This window comes from Ranitomeya imitator, chromosome 5 (assembly GCF_032444005.1).
Source record: "Ranitomeya imitator isolate aRanImi1 chromosome 5, aRanImi1.pri, whole genome shotgun sequence".
NCBI lineage: Eukaryota > Metazoa > Chordata > Amphibia > Anura > Dendrobatidae > Ranitomeya > Ranitomeya imitator.
The window spans coordinates 703,131,698-703,151,120 of record NC_091286.1 but is presented as its reverse complement, the minus strand read 5'-3'; the positions used below and the strand labels follow the sequence as shown (position 1 = coordinate 703,151,120).

General features: G+C 50.7%; 1 protein-coding gene across 1 annotated transcript in view; it reads left to right on the top strand.

The window, feature by feature from the left end:
• LOC138638860 (zinc finger protein 550-like) overlaps positions 1-9,764 on the top strand; it is a 66,880-nt gene extending 57,116 nt beyond the window's left edge. Inside the window, exon 13 of the mRNA XM_069728553.1 lies at positions 9,453-9,764. The gene's annotated coding sequence lies outside the window, so the exon portion shown is untranslated. The remainder of the gene's footprint in view (positions 1-9,452) is intronic.
• The last annotated feature ends 9,659 nt before the right edge of the window (positions 9,765-19,423 follow it).

Genomic DNA, 19,423 nt, shown 5'->3' with positions numbered 1-19,423 from the left:
AACCCTCTACCACAACACATCAGACTCTCGCCTACCATCGAAACCTTCAAAAAGAACCTGAAGACCCACCTCTTCCGACAAGCCTACAACCTGCAGCAACCACCGATCGACCAAACCGCTGCATGACCAGCTCTACCCTCACCTACTGTATTCTCACCCATCCCTTGTAGATTGTGAGCCTTCGCGGGCAGGGTCCTCATTCCTCCTGTACCAGTTATATCTTGTATTGTTTAAGATTATTGTACTTGTTTTTATTATGTATACCCCTCCTCACATGTAAAGCGCCATGGAATAAATGGCGCTATAACAATAAATAATAATAATAATTATGTAAGAATGGACTGCTATCAGTCAGGATTTGGTCCAGAAGTTGATTGAGAGCATGCCAGGGAGAATTGCAGAGGTCTTGAAGAAGAAGGGTCAACACTGCAAATATTGACTTGCTGCATTAACTCATTCTAACTCAATATAACCTATTAGTACCCATAATATGATTGCAGTTATATTTCTGTATGTGATATAAACATCAGACAAACACTAATAAAAACCAGAGGGCAGCAGATCATGTGAAAATATAATTTTGGTGTCATTCTCAAAAATTTTGGCCATGACTATGGCAGAAGACGGGGCACCGAGTGACTCAGACAGGAGCTGGTTAAGCCATGATGAATCCCCATCGGAGGTGGATGAGTTACCCCCTGTGTGTCCTTACTGGTTACAAGGACAAGATTCCTGAACTGGGGATATCTGGGGGGAAATTTGGGACTGCTAAAATATGGAATCTTACTTTAAAATGGGCACTTGACAATGTGTCTGTGATAAAAGGGGTTACTTAAGAGACTGGTACTGACACAAGATTTCCACATTTTGCTTTAATTGAGGAGCTGCTATAACAGATGACAAAACAGAGAGGAAATTATAGAGCAGTTGTTAGTACGAGACCCCTATAGGTGTTGGGTACTAGACATGGCCCATTATCATGTATTGGGTGGGCATCTGGGAGTAGCCAAAACTCAAAAGCAGATCCTTCAAAGATTCTACTGGCTTGGATGTCACAAAGAGATTAACTACTGCCGGCCCTGGCCTATCTGTCAGCTAACTGCTCCCAGGTCCCACTTACGGAGATCCCTAGTGTCGTTGCCTATTACAGAGGTCTCTTCACCGGATTGCCATGGACCTCGTCGGGCCCTTAGTTAAGTCTGCCAGAGGGTACCAATACATCCTAATGGTAATGGACTGTGCAACACGGTACCTGGAGGTGGTACCACTGAGAAACTCCTTCCAGGAGTATAACCCATATTTTTCCCCGGACAGGCCTGCCAAAGTAGATCTTAAGGGACCAGGGAACTCCTTTTATGTGCAAAGTGATACATGAGTTGTGTAAGACTCCAGATTACACAACTTCGGATTTCTGTTTACCATTCGCATACGGACGGCCTGGTGGAGAGGTTCAACAAGACCTTGAAATCCATGCTTAAGAAGGTCGCAGAGAAGGATGGCTAAAACTGGGATTGCATACTGCTGTACTCTAGTAGGGAAGTCCCACAGGCCTCTACAGGGTTCTCACCGTTTGAGCTGCTATACGGTTAGCAGCCTTGGAGACTTCTGGAGATTGGGAAGAAGACCTGAGAAGCAGAGGTTAAACCCCAACAGAGCATCATCAAGCATGTGGCCCAGATGCAGGACCGGATCACGAAGGTGATGCAGATTGTGAAGGAGAGCCTTCTTCAGGCACAAGAGGCCAGGCTCTACATTCACGCAGCAAGGCTGATAAAGTTTAGTCTTGAAGAACGGGTATTGGTGTTGGTACCCACGACCAGGGGCCATATGAGGTGGTTGAAAAATTGAGTGATGCAAACTACAAGGTTCACCAGCCAGGGAGAACAAAGCTGTACCAAGTGTACCACATCAAACTGTGGCAAGACAGGGAGCCAGTGGAAGCTACGTGCCTGGGGGCCAATCCTGAGGCCGGGGTCGAGGATGTCACTGTGGAAGAGACACTGTCACCTGCCCAAAAGTAACTGCTGAGAACTGCTTCAGCTGAACTGGGACATGTTTTTGGAGTTTCCAGGATGTACACAGGTTGTGGAGCATGAAATCCTTACGGAACCACATGTGCGGGTGAACTAAAAGCCGTATTCGATTCCCAAAGCCCGCAGCAAGGTTATCTTGAAGGAGGTGAGGAAAATGTTAAGCCTGGGCTTTGAGTAATCAAAGAAAGGGTGGTCCAGCCCCATTGCCCTGGTGCTAAAACCTGATGGAGAATGGCGCTTTTGGAGTATATTGTGGTGCCGTTCAGTCTTCAGAAATCCACAGCCACCTTCCAGAGGGCCATGGACCAGATCCTAGCCTCTCACAAAAAGTATGTTGCAGCTTACCTGGACGACATTGCTATCTTCAGGCCAGATTGGGGAAGGCACCTGTAACGGGGACTACTGTGCTGTAGTACCTCTTTCAGCACGCCCCGTGTTTCAGGAGGTCCATTCTGCTTTTGCTGGATTCTGAATGAAGGACGCTGGCTAGGATTTCTTGATTACATGGGAGCATATAAAAGCTGACTGCTACTCCAGGTATTTCCAGTCTAAAAGAACACACTTTATTTACAACACACAGAATATATAACACAGATACACAGGGCAGGCCAATAGAAAAAAACAGGCCAGACATACATTACAATAGCTGCAGAGGGCCGGAGCCTGCTGGTATTTACTGGGGAAATTACAAAGGTGGGGGAGGACAGAAGGGGGATATCTTGTCCTCTCTGCCCAGGGGCGCAGCCTGTGGACTGATGCATTTCACATGGAACCTATTATACATAATATATACATAGCATAACATATTCTTGGTGCTGGGGGTTCTGTAACAGCACCTGCAGTAGGTTCAGGCGCTACTGGATGCGACGAGGAAAGTCAAGGTTTACCATAAAACAAAAGTGTGCCATGAGAGAGAAGAGGCAAAATACTTGGGATACATTGTCAGAAAGGGTGAAATAAAGCTGCAAGTGAATAAGGTAGAGGCAATCCAGAATTGGCTGTAACCAGTCTCCAAAAAGTAAGGATGTTTCTGGAAACTGTAGGATACTATTGACGATTTATCCCAAATTTCGCCTTAATAGCCGCACCCCTGACCGACCTTCTTAGGGGCATGAAGATGTCAATGGCCAAATGGTCTTCTGAAGCAGAGATGGCAAAGATGTAAAGAGTGTTCTAGTCGATCTACCACAGGGAATACAGTGTGAAAACTCTGTGGCTATAAGGACATCATGATGAGAAACCAGAGGAGCCAGCATAAAGTCGGGATGGTGTGGAGGACAGAGTTGATAAGAGAGGATAGTGTGGTCGTTGTGGTTCATAAGGATGGACAGTGTTGTACTTCATAAGAAAGAACAGTGTGGTGGTTGTAGTTCATATGAGCAAACAATGTAGTGGCTATAATTAATAAGGGAGGACAACTTGGTAGTTATAGTACATATGGAATGGCTGTAATAGTTCGAAAGGGAGGACAGTCTGGTGGTTATAGTTCATAAGAGATGGCAGTTATAGCTCTTAAGTGTAAATAGCGTAGCAGTTCTCGTTATTAGGAGCAGGTGTTGTAGTTGTAGTTCATAACAAGGTAGCGGTTATAGCTCATAAGAGTGGAAGGTGTGGCAGTTATAGTTAATAAGAGCAGATAGTGGTGGTTATGGTTCATAAGCGTGAACAGTGTGGTGGTTATAACACATTAAACAAAAAAAACAATCTCTTACCTCTCTAACCGCCCCGCTGCTTGCAGCCCTGCATTTGGGTTACCAGGGCCTCCTCCACCTGCTGCATCTCCAGTATCTTCACACTAGAGCGAGACTTCCAACCATGATTAGGCTTCGAATGTCCCGACTTGCACCGCGACCTTATGAAATACAATGACCTCAGACGACGCCCTCCTGCTTCTTCATCCCTCCCCGGCATCGGCGCTCCTGCGCAGGCATACTTCTCTGCCCTGTTGAGGGCAGATCAAATTACAGCAGTGCGCATGTGCTGGGAAAGGTCAGAGAGGCCCAGCGCCTGCGCACTGCAGTACTTTGAGCAGAGAAGTACGCCTGCGATGGAGCGCCGATGCAGGGAGTGATGAAGAAGCAGGAGGGCGTACTCGCAAGAAGATGGGAGGCACCAGACCAGGACCTGCGACAGCCATCGGACTGGACAGGACCGCCCCCCGGGTGAGTATAATATAACTTATTTTTCTTCACTTGCAGGTCGGACCGGGGGCTTATCGACAGCATTATAGAATGCTGTAGATAAGCCCTGAAAGGCAGTGGCCGCATCTTATAGCATTAAAATCTGCTTACAGGTTCCCTTTAAAAAATATCCATATTCTAGCAAATACGGATTTTTGATCAATTTGAGTAATTTTTTTCATTTAAATAAATTTGCCGATTTCTACATGGCGGCAGCAGAACAGACATTGCAGTTGATTTCTGAACTAATCTTGGTGATGCACAACATGTACTGATAGTGGTTCTCGTGTATACAACCCCTGGCAAATATTATGGAATCACCAGCCTTGGAGGATGTTCATTCAGTTGTTTTTCATTTTGTAGAGAAAAAAAAGCAGATCACAGACATGGCACAAAACTAAAGTAATTTCAAATGGCAACTTTCTGGCTTTAAGAAACACTAAAAGAAATCAAGAACAAAAAATGTGGTAGTCAGTAATGGTTACTTTTTTAACCAAACATAGGGTAACAATTATGGAACCACTCAATTCTGAGGTAAAAATTATGGAATCACCCTGTAAATTTTCATACCCAAAAATAATACCTGCATCAAATTAGACCTGCTCGTTAGTCTGCATCTAAAAAGGAGTGATCACACCTTGGAGAGCTGTTGCACCAAGTGGACTGACATGAATCATGGCTCCAACACGAGAGATGTCAACTGAAACAAAGGAGAGGATTATCAAACTCTTAAAAGAGGGTAAATCATCACGCAATGTTGTAAAAGATGTTGGTTGTTCACTGTCAGCTGTGTCTAAAATCTGGACCAAATACAAACATGGGAAGGTTGTTAAAGGCAAACATACTGGTAGACCAAGGAAGACATCAAAGCGTCAAGCCCGGAAACTTATAAATTGATAATTGGTGTCAATGTGCTCTTGACGATTCTTGTGCTGTGTTTATGTACTGATGTTGGCTTTTGGTTCTGTATTCATGTGCTGTTATTGGCTTTGATCCAGTACACATTTAGCAATCCATAACTTGTCAGTCGTTCTGCATGCCTATATTGATAAAGTATTGTGCTGTCTGATAATAATAGATAATAATTACTATGATTTTGTTAGCAGCATAATAGGGGTATGCCCAGCTCTAAGATTCCATCCCATTATGTAGTACGTGTAATAATATTAGTAAGTACCTCCAATTAAAAATGTAGTATAGTTCATCTGATTCACTATATCGCCTACCCCATGTGCAGGGCACTGTAGTAGCTTAGGTATCCATGGTTACGACCACTAGCAACTGTCTGTATATGACTGAGGGGCACATACTTTTCTCCATATTAATGTCTATGGATGTTGTGACGTGGTATATGACAGAGCAGAAAGAGACACCAGGCCGATAAACAATCCAACAAGATTTATTGGAACAGGGAACTGGGATAACACAAATTAAAGTAATTCTGCAGCGTCCGTAATGAGTCCACACTGAGTCTACACAAAGGAAGCAGATCCAGGGGCGCCACCTGGCAATCCAACGCCAGGGAAATAGAAATGGTCCTTGAGTGAATTCAATGGCTCCAGCAGATGAGGGCCACAACACAGTCCAAAGTGGCAGCTTTTAACAATACACACGGTCACAGGGATCTCGCCTCAGCCTAAGATCCCAGCCCTTCGCAAGTCACCCCACAACAACAGTCTTCAGATTCAGTCCTTAAATACAGTAGGGTGGGGAGACATCACAATTCCATGTGGCAAAACGATCTCCAATCTCCATACATGATACCAGGATCCAATGCAGCTGCAGATCCTTGTCCTTCAAAGCACACAGCATTGACTAACAGAAGATGTGGCTTGTTGTCCTACCACTCTTAGGCTGTGTGCACACGTCACTTTTTTTGCTATAAAAACACTATAAAACCGCTCGCATTAAGCATCCTATTTAATAGAATGCAATCCGCATTTTTTGTGCACATGCGTTGTTTTCCTGAGCGGAAACGCACTCCAGAAAAAATCGCAGCATGTTCATTAAATTTGCGGAATCGCGGGGATTCCGCAGACCTAGGAATACATTGATCCGCTTACTTCCCGCATGGGGCTATGCCCACCATGTGGGAAGTAAGTGAATCATGTGCGGTTGGTAGCCAGGGTGGAGGAGAGGAGACTTTCTTCCACGGACTGGGCACCATATAATTGTTAAAAAAAGAATTAAAATAAAAAATAGTGACATACTCACCTTCTGATGGCCCCCAGAGTCCTCCCGCCTCTCAGCGGTGCACACGGCCGCTTCCGTTCTCATGGATGTTTTGTGTGAAGGACCTGCGATGACGTCGCGGTCACGTGACCGTGATGTCATCGCAGGTCCTGCACACAAAGCATCTATAGGAACGGAAGCCGCCACGTGCACTGCTGAGGAGATGGGGGGCCTTCGGAAGGTGAGAATAACCATTTTTTAAATTATTTTTAACATTAGATCTTTTTACTATTGATGCGGTATAGGCCGCATCAATAGTAAAAACTTGGTCACACTTGTCAAACACTATGTTTGACAAGTGTGACCAACCTGTCAATCAATTTTCCAAGCGATGCTACAGATCGCTTGGAAAACGCTAGCATTCTGCAAGCTAATTATGCTTGCAAAACGCTAGTGTTTAGCAGGAATATGCATGCCAATTCTGCATGCGATATACCCGTGGCAGGAGTTGCAGTATCCGCGGAAATTTCCACGGCAATTCTGCGACGTGTGCACTTGGCCTTAGGCTACTTTCACACTTCCGTCTTTATAAAGACGTTGCAATGCGTCGTTCTGTGCAAAAACGCATCCTGTAAAGTTGCATGCAGGATGCGTTTTTTGCACATAGACTTGTATTACCGACGCATCGCGACGTATGGACACACGTTCCATACGTCGTGCACTGGATGCGTCGGTAATTGTCGGAACGTCATCTTCTCCTGTATGCGGTCACGTGGGGCCGCCGATTATCGTAATGAATATGCGGCTCCACCCCTATGCGAGGTGGAGCTCCATATTCATTACTGTAAATGAGCGGCCCCACGTGACCGCATACCGGAGAAGATGCGGCCAGAACAGGAAGCAGCGACAGCCAACGAGGGAGCTTGGTGAGTATTTTCAGAACAGTGGGGGGGCGCACAGGGGGTGGGAGGGCGGGGGGCACATAGATCTTTATTTTACACACTATTATTCATATCTTCTCTGCAGCAAACGCTGCTGCAGGGAAGATATGAATCGCGGCTTCAGCACCAGTGGGGGGGACAGCGCTTAATGTAGCGCTGTCTCCTGCACGGCACACGGACAACGTGTTTTACACGGACCCATTGACTTTTATGGGTCCGTGTAATACGTGCGCTCCCACGAACACTGACATGTTTCCGTGTTTGGCACACGGACAAACGGTCCGCAAAAAATCAATGACATCTGCACAGATGCATTGATTTTTATGTGTCTACATGTGTCAGTGTCTCCGGTACGTGAGGAAACTGTCACCTCACGTACCGGAGACACTGACGTGTGAAACCGGCCTTAAACATAGCTTCAAGGATTAAGAAAGTTCCAGCAACCCTGTCTGCAGTCTCTCTACAGGTTTGTGTATTGGAGAAGCCCCCTGCAGAGGGGAAGAAAGACAAGCATGCCACCACCAGATATAGGGCATGGAATGCTAATGTAAATGTACCGTTACACTAAACGACTTACCAACGATCACGAGCAGAGATACGACCTGGCCGTGATCATTGGTAAGTCGTTGTGTGGTCGCTGGGGAGGAGTCACACAGACAGCTCTCTCCAGCGACCAACGATCAGGGGAATACTTCGGCATCGTTGAAACTGTCTTCAACGATGCCGAAGTCCCCGGGTAACCAGGGGCCTGATCGTTGGTCGCTGTCACACATAACGAGATCGTTAGCGGGATCGTTGCTACGTCACAAAAAGCGTGACATTGCAACGATATCGTTAACGAAATCGTTGTGTGTGAAGGTACTCTAAGCCTGCTTAAAGTATGGTCCCTGTGTACAGGCTAGGGTGACACTCTGTTACAGATGTAGAATGGGAGGTCAGAAAAGATCCTGGAGGTGGATGTGGGGGGCACATATTTTTCACCTTAAGGTACCGTCACACATAACGATATTGTTAAAGATATCGTTGCAACGTCACGCTTTTTGTGACGTAGCAACGATCCCGCTAACGATCTCGTTATGTGTGACAGCGACCAACGTTCAGGCCCCTGCTGGGAGATTGTTGGTTGCTGGGAATGATCAGGACCTTTTTTTGGTTGCTGATCACCCGCTGTCATCGCTGGATCGGCGTGTGTGACGCCGATCCAGCGATGTGTTCACTTGTAACCAGGGTAAATATCGGGTTACTAAGCGCAGGGCCGCGCTTAGTAACCCGATATTTACCCTGGTTACCATTGTAAAAGTTAAAAAAAAAAAACACTACATACTCACATTCCGATGTCTGTCACGTCCCCCGGCGTCCACAGGGTTAAAACTGCTTTCAGCAGGAGCGCTGCCACTCCGGCCGAGTTTCCCTGCACTGACTGTGTCAGCGCCGGCAGTAAAGCACAGCACAGCGGTGACGTCACCGCTGTTACTGCCGGCGCTGACACAGTCAGTGCAGGGAAACTCTCGGCAGCAGCGCGTGCATTAGCAGCGCTCCTGCCGAAAGCAGTTTTAACCCTGTGGACGCCGGCGGGGGACGTGACAGACATCAGAATGTATGTAGTGTTTTTTTTTTTTTTACCTTTACAATGGTAACCAGGGTAAATATCGGGTTACTAAGCGCGGCCCTGCACTTAGTAACACGATGTTTACCCTGGTTACCCGGGTGTTGCAGGGGGACTTCGGCATCGTTGAAGACAGTTTCAACGATGCCGAAGTCGTTCCCCTCATCGTTGGTCGCTGGAGAGAGCTGTCTGTGTGACAGCTCCCCAGCGACCACACGACGACCTGCCAACGATCACGGCCAGGTCGTATCGCTGGTCGTGATTGTTGGTAAGTCATTTAGTGTAAAGGTACCTTTATAGTGTATCTGTATAATCCATGCTCCTGTTGGGGGATGGGATGAGGTTGTTGTCTCCCACAAGACAGTGCCGCTGGATGCCATGGACACCCGCTGCATCCAACGCATGTCTACATGCAAGAGCCAACAGTATGATGGCCGCAGCTTTGGATGGACCTGGAGCATAGCAAATCATGTTATGTGTGTGTCACTGCTCCTTACACAGAAATAATTTATCTTTTCAGATGGATTGTCCACTTCAGATTTCAGATGTAGCCCAACCTCGCTGGACATTGAGGACGTCTTTTTCCTCCCTAATGACCAAGAGGCTCAAGATCTCCAGTCAATGACCTATGAGAACTCCAAACCCAAGAAGGAACTGGAAATTCTAGCGACCCCACAGATTAGTTACGTCAGTGATTGTGTGAGCTCTAAGTTCCTGAGAAGCTCGGCCGACCTTGAGGGGTCACCTCAATAAAGAGATTAATATAACAGCGCCTCCTGGTGGTGATGACGACCCTTACATTATTAGTAATAAATTATAGCCATGTCCTCCCGCTATTACTCACCTGTTGTCATTTATGGAAAGCCCTGTGTGTGATACCCAGCCCACGAGACGCCCTTAGATCTGGTGTGATCTCATGTCATATCAGTGATGTCATCACCGGAGGGCTGATAACCTCTCACATGTATACAGGTAGGTTGTCAGCAGTAGATGAGGAGCTGATGCTGGAGATCTTGTGTCAGCACTGGGGGGCCGGACCGACAACCTCTCACATGTATACAGGTAGGTTGTCAGCAGTTATAGATGAGGAGCTGATGCTGGAGATCTTGTGTCAGCACCGGGGGGCCGGACCGACAACCTCTCACATGTATACAGGTAGGTTGTCAGCAGTTATAGATGAGGAGCTGATGCTGGAGGTCTTGTGTCAGCACCGGGGGCCGGACCGACAACCTCTCACATGTATACAGGTAGGTTGTCAGCAGTAGATGAGGAGCTGATGCTGGAGATCTTGTGTCAGCACCGGGGGGCCGGACCGACAACCTCTCACATGTATACAGGTAGGTTGTCAGTAGTAGATGAGGAGCTGATGCTGGAGATCTTGTGTCAGCACCGGGGCCGGACCGACAACCTCTCACATGTACACAGGTAGGTTGTCAGCAGTAGATGAGGAGCTGATGCTGGACATCTTGTGTCAGCACCGGGGGCCGGACCGACAACCTCTCACATGTATACAGGTAGGTTGTCAGCAGTAGATGAGGAGCTGATGCTGGAGATCTTGTGTCAGCACCGGGGGGCCGGACCGACAACCTCTCACATGTACACAGGTAGGTTGTCAGCAGTAGATGAGGAGCTGATGCTGGACATCTTGTGTCAGCACCGGGGGCCGGACCGACAACCTCTCACATGTATACAGGTAGGTTGTCAGCAGTAGATGAGGAGCTGATGCTGGAAATCTTGTGTCAGCACCGGGGGGCCGGACCGACAACCTCTCACATGTATACAGGTAGGTTGTCAGCAGTAGATGAGGATCTGATGCTGGAGATCTTGTGTCAGCACCGGGGGCCGGACCGACAACCTCTCACATGTATACAGGTAGGTTGTCAGTAGTAGATGAGGAGCTGATGCTGGAGATCTTGTGTCAGCACCGGGGGGCCGGACCGACAACCTCTCACATGTATACAGGTAGGTTGTCAGCAGTAGATGAGGAGCTGATGCTGGAGATCTTGTGTCAGCACCGGGGGGCCGGACCGACAACCTCTCACATGTATACAGGTAGGTTGTCAGCAGTAGATGAGGAGCTGATGCTGGAGATCTTGTGTCAGCACCGGGGGCCGGACCGACAACCTCTCACATGTATACAGGTAAGTTGTCAGCAGTAGATGAGGATCTGATGCTGGAGGTCTTGTGTCAGCACCGGGAGGCCGGACCGACAACCTCTCACATGTATACAGGTAGGTTGTCAGCAGTAGATGAGGAGCTGATGCTGGAGATCTTGTGTCAGCACCGGGGGGCCGGACCGACAACCTCTCACATGTATACAGGTAGGTTGTCAGCAGTAGATGAGGAGCTGATGCTGGAGATCTTGTGTCAGCACCGGGGGGCCGGACCGACAACCTCTCACATGTACACAGGTAGGTTGTCAGCAGTAGATGAGGAGCTGATGCTGGAGATCTTGTGTCAGCACCGGGGGCCGGACCGACAACCTCTCACATGTATACAGGTAGGTTGTCAGCAGTAGATGAGGATCTGATGCTGGAGGTCTTGTGTCAGCACCGGGGGGCCGGACCGACAACCTCTCACATGTACACAGGTAGGTTGTCAGCAGTAGATGAGCTGATGCTGGAGATCTTGTGTCAGCACCGGGGGGCCGGACCGACAACCTCTCACATGTATACAGGTAGGTTGTCAGCAGTTATAGATGAGGAGCTGATGCTGGAGAACTTGTGTCAGCACCGGGGGCCGGACTGACAACCTCTCACATGTATACAGGTAGGTTGTCAGCAGTAGATGAGGAGCTGATGCTGGAGATCATGTGTCAGCATCGGGGGGCCGGACCGACAACCTCTCACATGTATACAGGTAGGTTGTCAGCAGTTATAGATGAGGAGCTGATGCTGGAGGTCTTGTGTCAGCACCGGGGGGCCGGACCGACAACCTCTCACATGTATACAGGTAGGTTGTCAGCAGTAGATGAGGAGCTGATGCTGGAGATCTTGTGTCAGCACCGGGGGGCCGGACCGACAACCTCTCACATGTATACAGGTAGGTTGTCAGCAGTAGATGAGGAGCTGATGCTGGAGATCTTGTGTCAGCACCGGGGGGCCGGACCGACAACCTCTCACATGTATACAGGTAGGTTGTCAGTAGTAGATGAGGAGCTGATGCTGGAGATCTTGTGTCAGCACCGGGGGGCCGGACCGACAACCTCTCACATGTATACAGGTAGGTTGTCAGCAGTAGATGAGGAGCTGATGCTGGAGATCTTGTGTCAGCACCGGGGGCCGGACCGACAACCTCTCACATGTATACAGGTAGGTTGTCAGCAGTAGATGAGGATCTGATGCTGGAGGTCTTGTGTCAGCACCGGGAGGCCGGACCGACAACCTCTCACATGTATACAGGTAGGTTGTCAGCAGTAGATGAGGATCTGATGCTGGAGGTCTTGTGTCAGCACCGGGGGGCCGGACCGACAACCTCTCACATGTACACAGGTAGGTTGTCAGCAGTAGATGAGGAGCTGATGCTGGAGATCTTGTGTCAGCACCGGGGGGCCGGACCGACAACCTCTCACATGTATACAGGTAGGTTGTCAGCAGTTATAGATGAGGAGCTGATGCTGGAGATCTTGTGTCAGCATCGGGGGGCCGGACCGACAACCTCTCACATGTATACAGGTAGGTTGTCAGCAGTAGATGAGGAGCTGATGCTGGAGATCATGTGTCAGCATCGGGGGGCCGGACCGACAACCTCTCACATGTATACAGGTAGGTTGTCAGCAGTAGTAGATGAGGAGCTGATGCTGGAGATCTTGTGTCAGCACCGGGGGCCGGACCGACAACCTCTCACATGTATACAGGTAGGTTGTCAGCAGTAGATGAGGAGCTGATGCTGGAGATCATGTGTCAGCATCGGGGGGCCGGACCGACAACCTCTCACATGTATACAGGTAGGTTGTCAGCAGTAGATGAGGAGCTGATGCTGGAGATCTTGTGTCAGCACCGGGGGGCCGGACCGACAACCTCTCACATGTACACAGGTAGGTTGTCAGCAGTAGTAGATGAGGAGCTGATGCTGGAGATCTTGTGTCAGCACCGGGGGGCCGGACCGACAACCTCTCACATGTATACAGGTAGGTTGTCAGCAGTAGATGAGGATCTGATGCTGGAGGTCTTGTGTCAGCACCGGGAGGCCGGACCGACAACCTCTCACATGTATACAGGTAGGTTGTCAGCAGTAGATGAGGAGATGATGCTGGAGATCTTGTGTCAGCACCGGGGGGCCGGACCGACAACCTCTCACATGTATACAGGTAGGTTGTCAGCAGTAGATGAGGAGCTGATGCTGGAGATCTTGTGTCAGCACCGGGGGGCCGGACCGACAACCTCTCACATGTATACAGGTAGGTTGTCAGCAGTAGATGAGGAGCTGATGCTGGAGATCATGTGTCAGCACCGGGGGGCCGGACCGACAACCTCTCACATGTATACAGGTAGGTTGTCAGCAGTAGATGAGGAGCTGATGCTGGAGATCTTGTGTCAGCACCGGGGGCCGGACCGACAACCTCTCACATGTATACAGGTAGGTTGTCAGTAGTAGATGAGGAGCTGATGCTGGAGATCTTGTGTCAGCACCGGGGGGCCGGACCGACAACCTCTCACATGTATACAGGTAGGTTGTCAGCAGTAGATGAGGAGCTGATGCTGGAGATCTTGTGTCAGCACCGGGGGCCGGACCGACAACCTCTCACATGTATACAGGTAGGTTGTCAGCAGTAGATGAGGAGCTGATGCTGGAGATCTTGTGTCAGCACCGGGGGCCGGACCGACAACCTCTCACATGTATACAGGTAGGTGTCAGCAGTAGATGAGGAGCTGATGCTGGTGATCTTGTGTCAGCACCGGGGGCCGGACCGACAACCTCTCACATGTATACAGGTAGGTTGTCAGCAGTAGTAGATGAGGAGCTGATGCTGGAGATCATGTGTCAGCACCGGGGGCCGGACCGACAACCTCTCACATGTATACAGGTAGGTTGTCAGCAGTAGATGAGGAGCTAATGCTGGAGATCTTGTGTCAGCACCGGGGGGCCGGACCGACAACCTCTCACATGTATACAGGTAGGTTGTCAGCAGTAGATGAGGAGCTAATGCTGGAGATCTTGTGTCAGCACCGGGGGCCGGACCGACAACCTCTCACATGTATACAGGTAGGTTGTCAGCAGTAGATGAGGAGCTGATGCTGGAGATCTTGTGTCAGCACCGGGGGGCCGGACCGACAACCTCTCACATGTATACAGGTAGGTTGTCAGCAGTAGATGAGGAGCTGATGCTGGAGGTCTTGTGTCAGCACCGGGGGGCCGGACCGACAACCTCTCACATGTATACAGGTAGGTTGTCAGCAGTAGATGAGGATCTGATGCTGGAGGTCTTGTGTCAGCACCGGGAGGCCGGACCGACAACCTCTCACATGTATACAGGTAGGTTGTCAGCAGTAGATGAGGAGCTGATGCTGGAGATCTTGTGTCAGCACCGGGGGGCCGGACCGACAACCTCTCACATGTATACAGGTAGGTTGTCAGTAGTAGATGAGGAGCTGATGCTGGAGATCTTGTGTCAGCACCGGGGTCCGGACCGACAACCTCTCACATGTATACAGGTAGGTTGTCAGCAGTAGATGAGGAGCTGATGCTGGAGATCTTGTGTCAGCACCGGGGGCCGGACCGACAACCTCTCACATGTATACAGGTAGGTTGTCAGCAGTAGATGAGGATCTGATGCTGGAGATCTTGTGTCAGCACCGGGGGGCCGGACCGACAACCTCTCACATGTATACAGGTAGGTTGTCAGCAGTAGATGAGGAGCTGATGCTGGAGATCTTGTGTCAGCACCGGGGGGCCGGACCGACAACCTCTCACATGTATACAGGTAGGTTGTCAGCAGTAGATGAGGAGCTGATGCTGGAGATCTTGTGTCAGCACCGGGGGCCGGACCGACAACCTCTCACATGTATACAGGTAGGTTGTCAGCAGTAGATGAGGATCTGATGCTGGAGGTCTTGTGTCAGCACCGGGAGGCCGGACCGACAACCTCTCACATGTATACAGGTAGGTTGTCAGCAGTAGATGAGGAGCTGATGCTGGAGATCTTGTGTCAGCACCGGGGGGCCGGACCGACAACCTCTCACATGTATACAGGTAGGTTGTCAGCAATAGATGAGGAGCTGATGCTGGAGATCTTGTGTCAGCACCGGGGGCCGGACCGACAACCTCTCACATGTATACAGGTAGGTTGTCAGCAGTAGATGAGGAGCTGATGCTGGAGATCATGTGTCAGCACCGGGGGGCCGGACCGACAACCTCTCACATGTATACAGGTAGGTTGTCAGCAGTTATAGATGAGGAGATGATGCTGGAGATCTTGTGTCAGCACCGGGGGGCCGGACCGACAACCTCTCACATGTATACAGGTAGGTTGTCAGCAGTAGATGAGGAGCTGATGCTGGAGGTCTTGTGTCAGCACCGGGGGGCCGGACCGACAACCTCTCACATGTATACAGGTAGGTTGTCAGCAGTAGATGAGGATCTGATGCTGGAGGTCTTGTGTCAGCACCGGGAGGCCGGACCGACAACCTCTCACATGTATACAGGTAGGTTGTCAGCAGTAGATGAGGAGCTGATGCTGGAGATCTTGTGTCAGCACCGGGGGGCCGGACCGACAACCTCTCACATGTATACAGGTAGGTTGTCAGCAGTAGATGAGAAGCTGATGCTGGAGGTCTTGTGTCAGCACCGGGGGCCGGACCGACAACCTCTCACATGTACACAGGTAGGTTGTCAGCAGTAGATGAGGAGCTGATGCTGGAGATCTTGTGTCAGCACCGGGGGCCGGACCGACAACCTCTCACATGTATACAGGTAGGTTGTCAGCAGTAGATGAGGAGCTGATGCTGGAGGTCTTGTGTCAGCACCGGGGGGCCGGACCGACAACCTCTCACATGTATACAGGTAGGTTGTCAGCAGTAGATGAGGAGCTGATGCTGGAGATCTTGTGTCAGCACCGGGGGCCGGACCGACAACCTCTCACATGTATACAGGTAGGTGGTCAGCAGTAGATGAGGAGCTGATGCTGGAGATCTTGTGTCAGCACCGGGGGGCCGGACCGACAACCTCTCACATGTATACAGGTAGGTTGTCAGCAGTAGATGAGGAGCTGATGCTGGACATCTTGTGTCAGCACCGGGGGGCCGGACCGACAACCTCTCACATGTATACAGGTAGGTTGTCAGCAGTAGATGAGGAGCTGATGCTGGAGATCTTGTGTCAGCACCGGGGGCCGGACCGACAACCTCTCACATGTATACAGGTAGGTTGTCAGCAGTAGATGAGGAGCTGATGCTGGAGATCTTGTGTCAGCACCGGGGGCCGGACCGACAACCTCTCACATGTATACAGGTAGGTTGTCAGCAGTAGATGAGGAGCTGATGCTGGAGATCTTGTGTCAGCACCGGGGGCCGGACCGACAACCTCTCACATGTATACAGGTAGGTTGTCAGCAGTAGATGAGGAGCTGATGCTGGAGATCTTGTGTCAGCACCGGGGGGCCGGACCGACAACCTCTCACATGTATACAGGTAGGTTGTCAGCAGTAGATGAGGAGCTGATGCTGGAGATCTTGTGTCAGCACCGGGGGGCCGGACTGACAACCTCTCACATGTATACAGGTAGGTTGTCAGTAGTAGATGAGGAGCTGATGCTGGAGATCTTGTGTCAGCACCGGGGGTCGGACCGACAACCTCTCACATGTACACAGGTAGGTTGTCAGCAGTAGATGAGGAGCTGATGCTGGAGATCTTGTGTCAGCACCGGGGGCCGGACTGACAACCTCTCACATGTATACAGGTAGGTTGTCAGCAGTAGATGAGGAGCTGATGCTGGACATCTTGTGTCAGCACCGGGGGGCCGGACCGACAACCTCTCACATGTATACAGGTAGGTTGTCAGCAGTAGATGAGGAGCTGATGCTGGAGATCTTGTGTCAGCACCGGGGGTCGGACCGACAACCTCTCACATGTACACAGGTAGGTTGTCAGCAGTAGATGAGGAGCTGATGCTGGAGGTCTTGTGTCAGCACCGGGGGGCCGGACCGACAACCTCTCACATGTAGACAGGTAGGTTGTCAGCAGTAGATGAGGAGCTGATGCTGGAGATCATGTGTCAGCACCGGGGGGCCGGACCGACAACCTCTCACATGTATACAGGTAGGTTGTCAGCAGTAGATGAGGAGCTGATGCTGGAGATCTTGTGTCAGCACCGGGGGGCCGGACCGACAACCTCTCACATGTATACAGGTAGGTTGTCAGTAGTAGATGAGGAGCTGATGCTGGAGATCTTGTGTCAGCACCGGGGGGCCGGACCGACAACCTCTCACATGTATACAGGTAGGTTGTCAGCAGTAGATGAGGAGCTGATGCTGGAGATCTTGTGTCAGCACCGGGGGGCCGGACTGACAACCTCTCACATGTATACAGGTAGGTTGTCAGCAGTAGATGAGGAGCTGATGCTGGAGATCATGTGTCAGCACCGGGGGGCCGGACCGACAACCTCTCACATGTATACAGGTAGGTTGTCAGCAGTAGATGAGGAGCTGATGCTGGAGATCTTGTGCCAGCACCGGGGGGCCGGACCGACAACCTCTCACATGTATACAGGTAGGTTGTCAGCAGTAGATGAGGAGCTGATGCTGGAGGTCTTGTGTCAGCACCGGGGGGCCGGACCGACAACCTCTCACATGTATACAGGTAGGTTGTCAGCAGTAGATGAGGAGCTGATGCTGGAGATCTTGTGTCAGCACCGGGGGGCCGGACCGACAACCTCTCACATGTATACAGGTAGGTTGTCAGTAGTAGATGAGGAGCTGATGCTGGAGATCTTGTGTCAGCACCGGGGGCCGGACCGACAACCTCTCACATGTATACAGGTAGGTTGTCAGCAGTAGATGAGGAGCTGATGCTGGAGATCATGTGTCAGCACCGGGGGGCCGGACCGACAACCTCTCACATGTATACAGGTAGGTTGTCAGCAGTAGATGAGGATCTGATGCTGGAGATCTTGTGTCAGCACCGGGGGCCGGACCGACAACCTCTCACATGTATACAGGTAGGTTGTCAGCAGTAGATGAGGATCTGATGCTGGAGATCTTGTGTCAGCACCGGGAGGCCGGACCGACAACCTCTCACATGTATACAGGTAGGTTGTCAGCAGTAGATGAGGAGCTGATGCTGGAAATCTTGTGTCAGCACCGGGGGGCCGGACCGACAACCTCTCACATGTACACAGGTAGGTTGTCAGCAGTAGATGAGGAGCTGATGCTGGAGATCTTGTGTCAGCACCGGGGGCCGGACCGACAACCTCTCACATGTATACAGGTAGGTTGTCAGCAGTAGATGAGGATCTGATGCTGGAGATCTTGTGTCAGCACCGGGGGGCCGGACCGACAACCTCTCACATGTATACAGGTAGGTTGTCAGCAGTAGATGAGGAGCTGATGCTGGAGATCTTGTGTCAGCACCGGGGGGCCGGACCGACAACCTCTCACATGTATACAGGTAGGTTGTCAGCAATAGATGAGGAGCTGATGCTGGAGATCTTGCGTCAGCACCGGGGGCCGGACCGACAACCTCTCACATGTACACAGGTAGGTTGTCAGCAGTAGATGAGGAGCTGATGCTGGACATCTTGTGTCAGCACCGGGGGCCGGACCGACAACCTCTCACATGTATACAGGTAGGTTGTCAGCAGTAGATGAGGAGCTGATGCTGGAGATCTTGTGTCAGCACCGGGGGGCCGGACCGACAACCTCTCACATGTAGACAGGTAGGTTGTCAGCAGTAGATGAGGAGCTGATGCTGGAGATCATGTGTCAGCACCGGGGGGCCGGACCGACAACCTCTCACATGTATACAGGTAGGTTGTCAGCAGTAGATGAGGAGCTGATGCTGGAGGTCTTGTGTCAGCACCGGGGGGCCGGACCGACAACCTCTCACATGTATACAGGTAGGTTGTCAGCAGTTATAGATGAGGAGCTGATGCTGGAGGTCTTGTGTCAGCACCGGGGGGCCGGACCGACAACCTCTCACATGTATACAGGTAGGTTGTCAGCAGTAGATGAGGAGCTGATGCTGGAGATCTTGTGTCAGCACCGGGGGGCCGGACCGACAACCTCTCACATGTATACAGGTAGGTTGTCAGCAGTAGTAGATGAGGAGCTGATGCTGGAGATCTTGTGTCAGCACCGGGGGGCCGGACCGACAACCTCTCACATGTATACAGGTAGGTTGTCAGCAGTAGATGAGGAGCTGATGCTGGAGATCTTGTGTCAGCACCGGGGGCCGCACCGACAACCTCTCACATGTATACAGGTAGGTTGTCAGTAGTAGATGAGGAGCTGATGCTGGAGATCTTGTGTCAGCATCGGGGGCCGGACCGACAACCTCT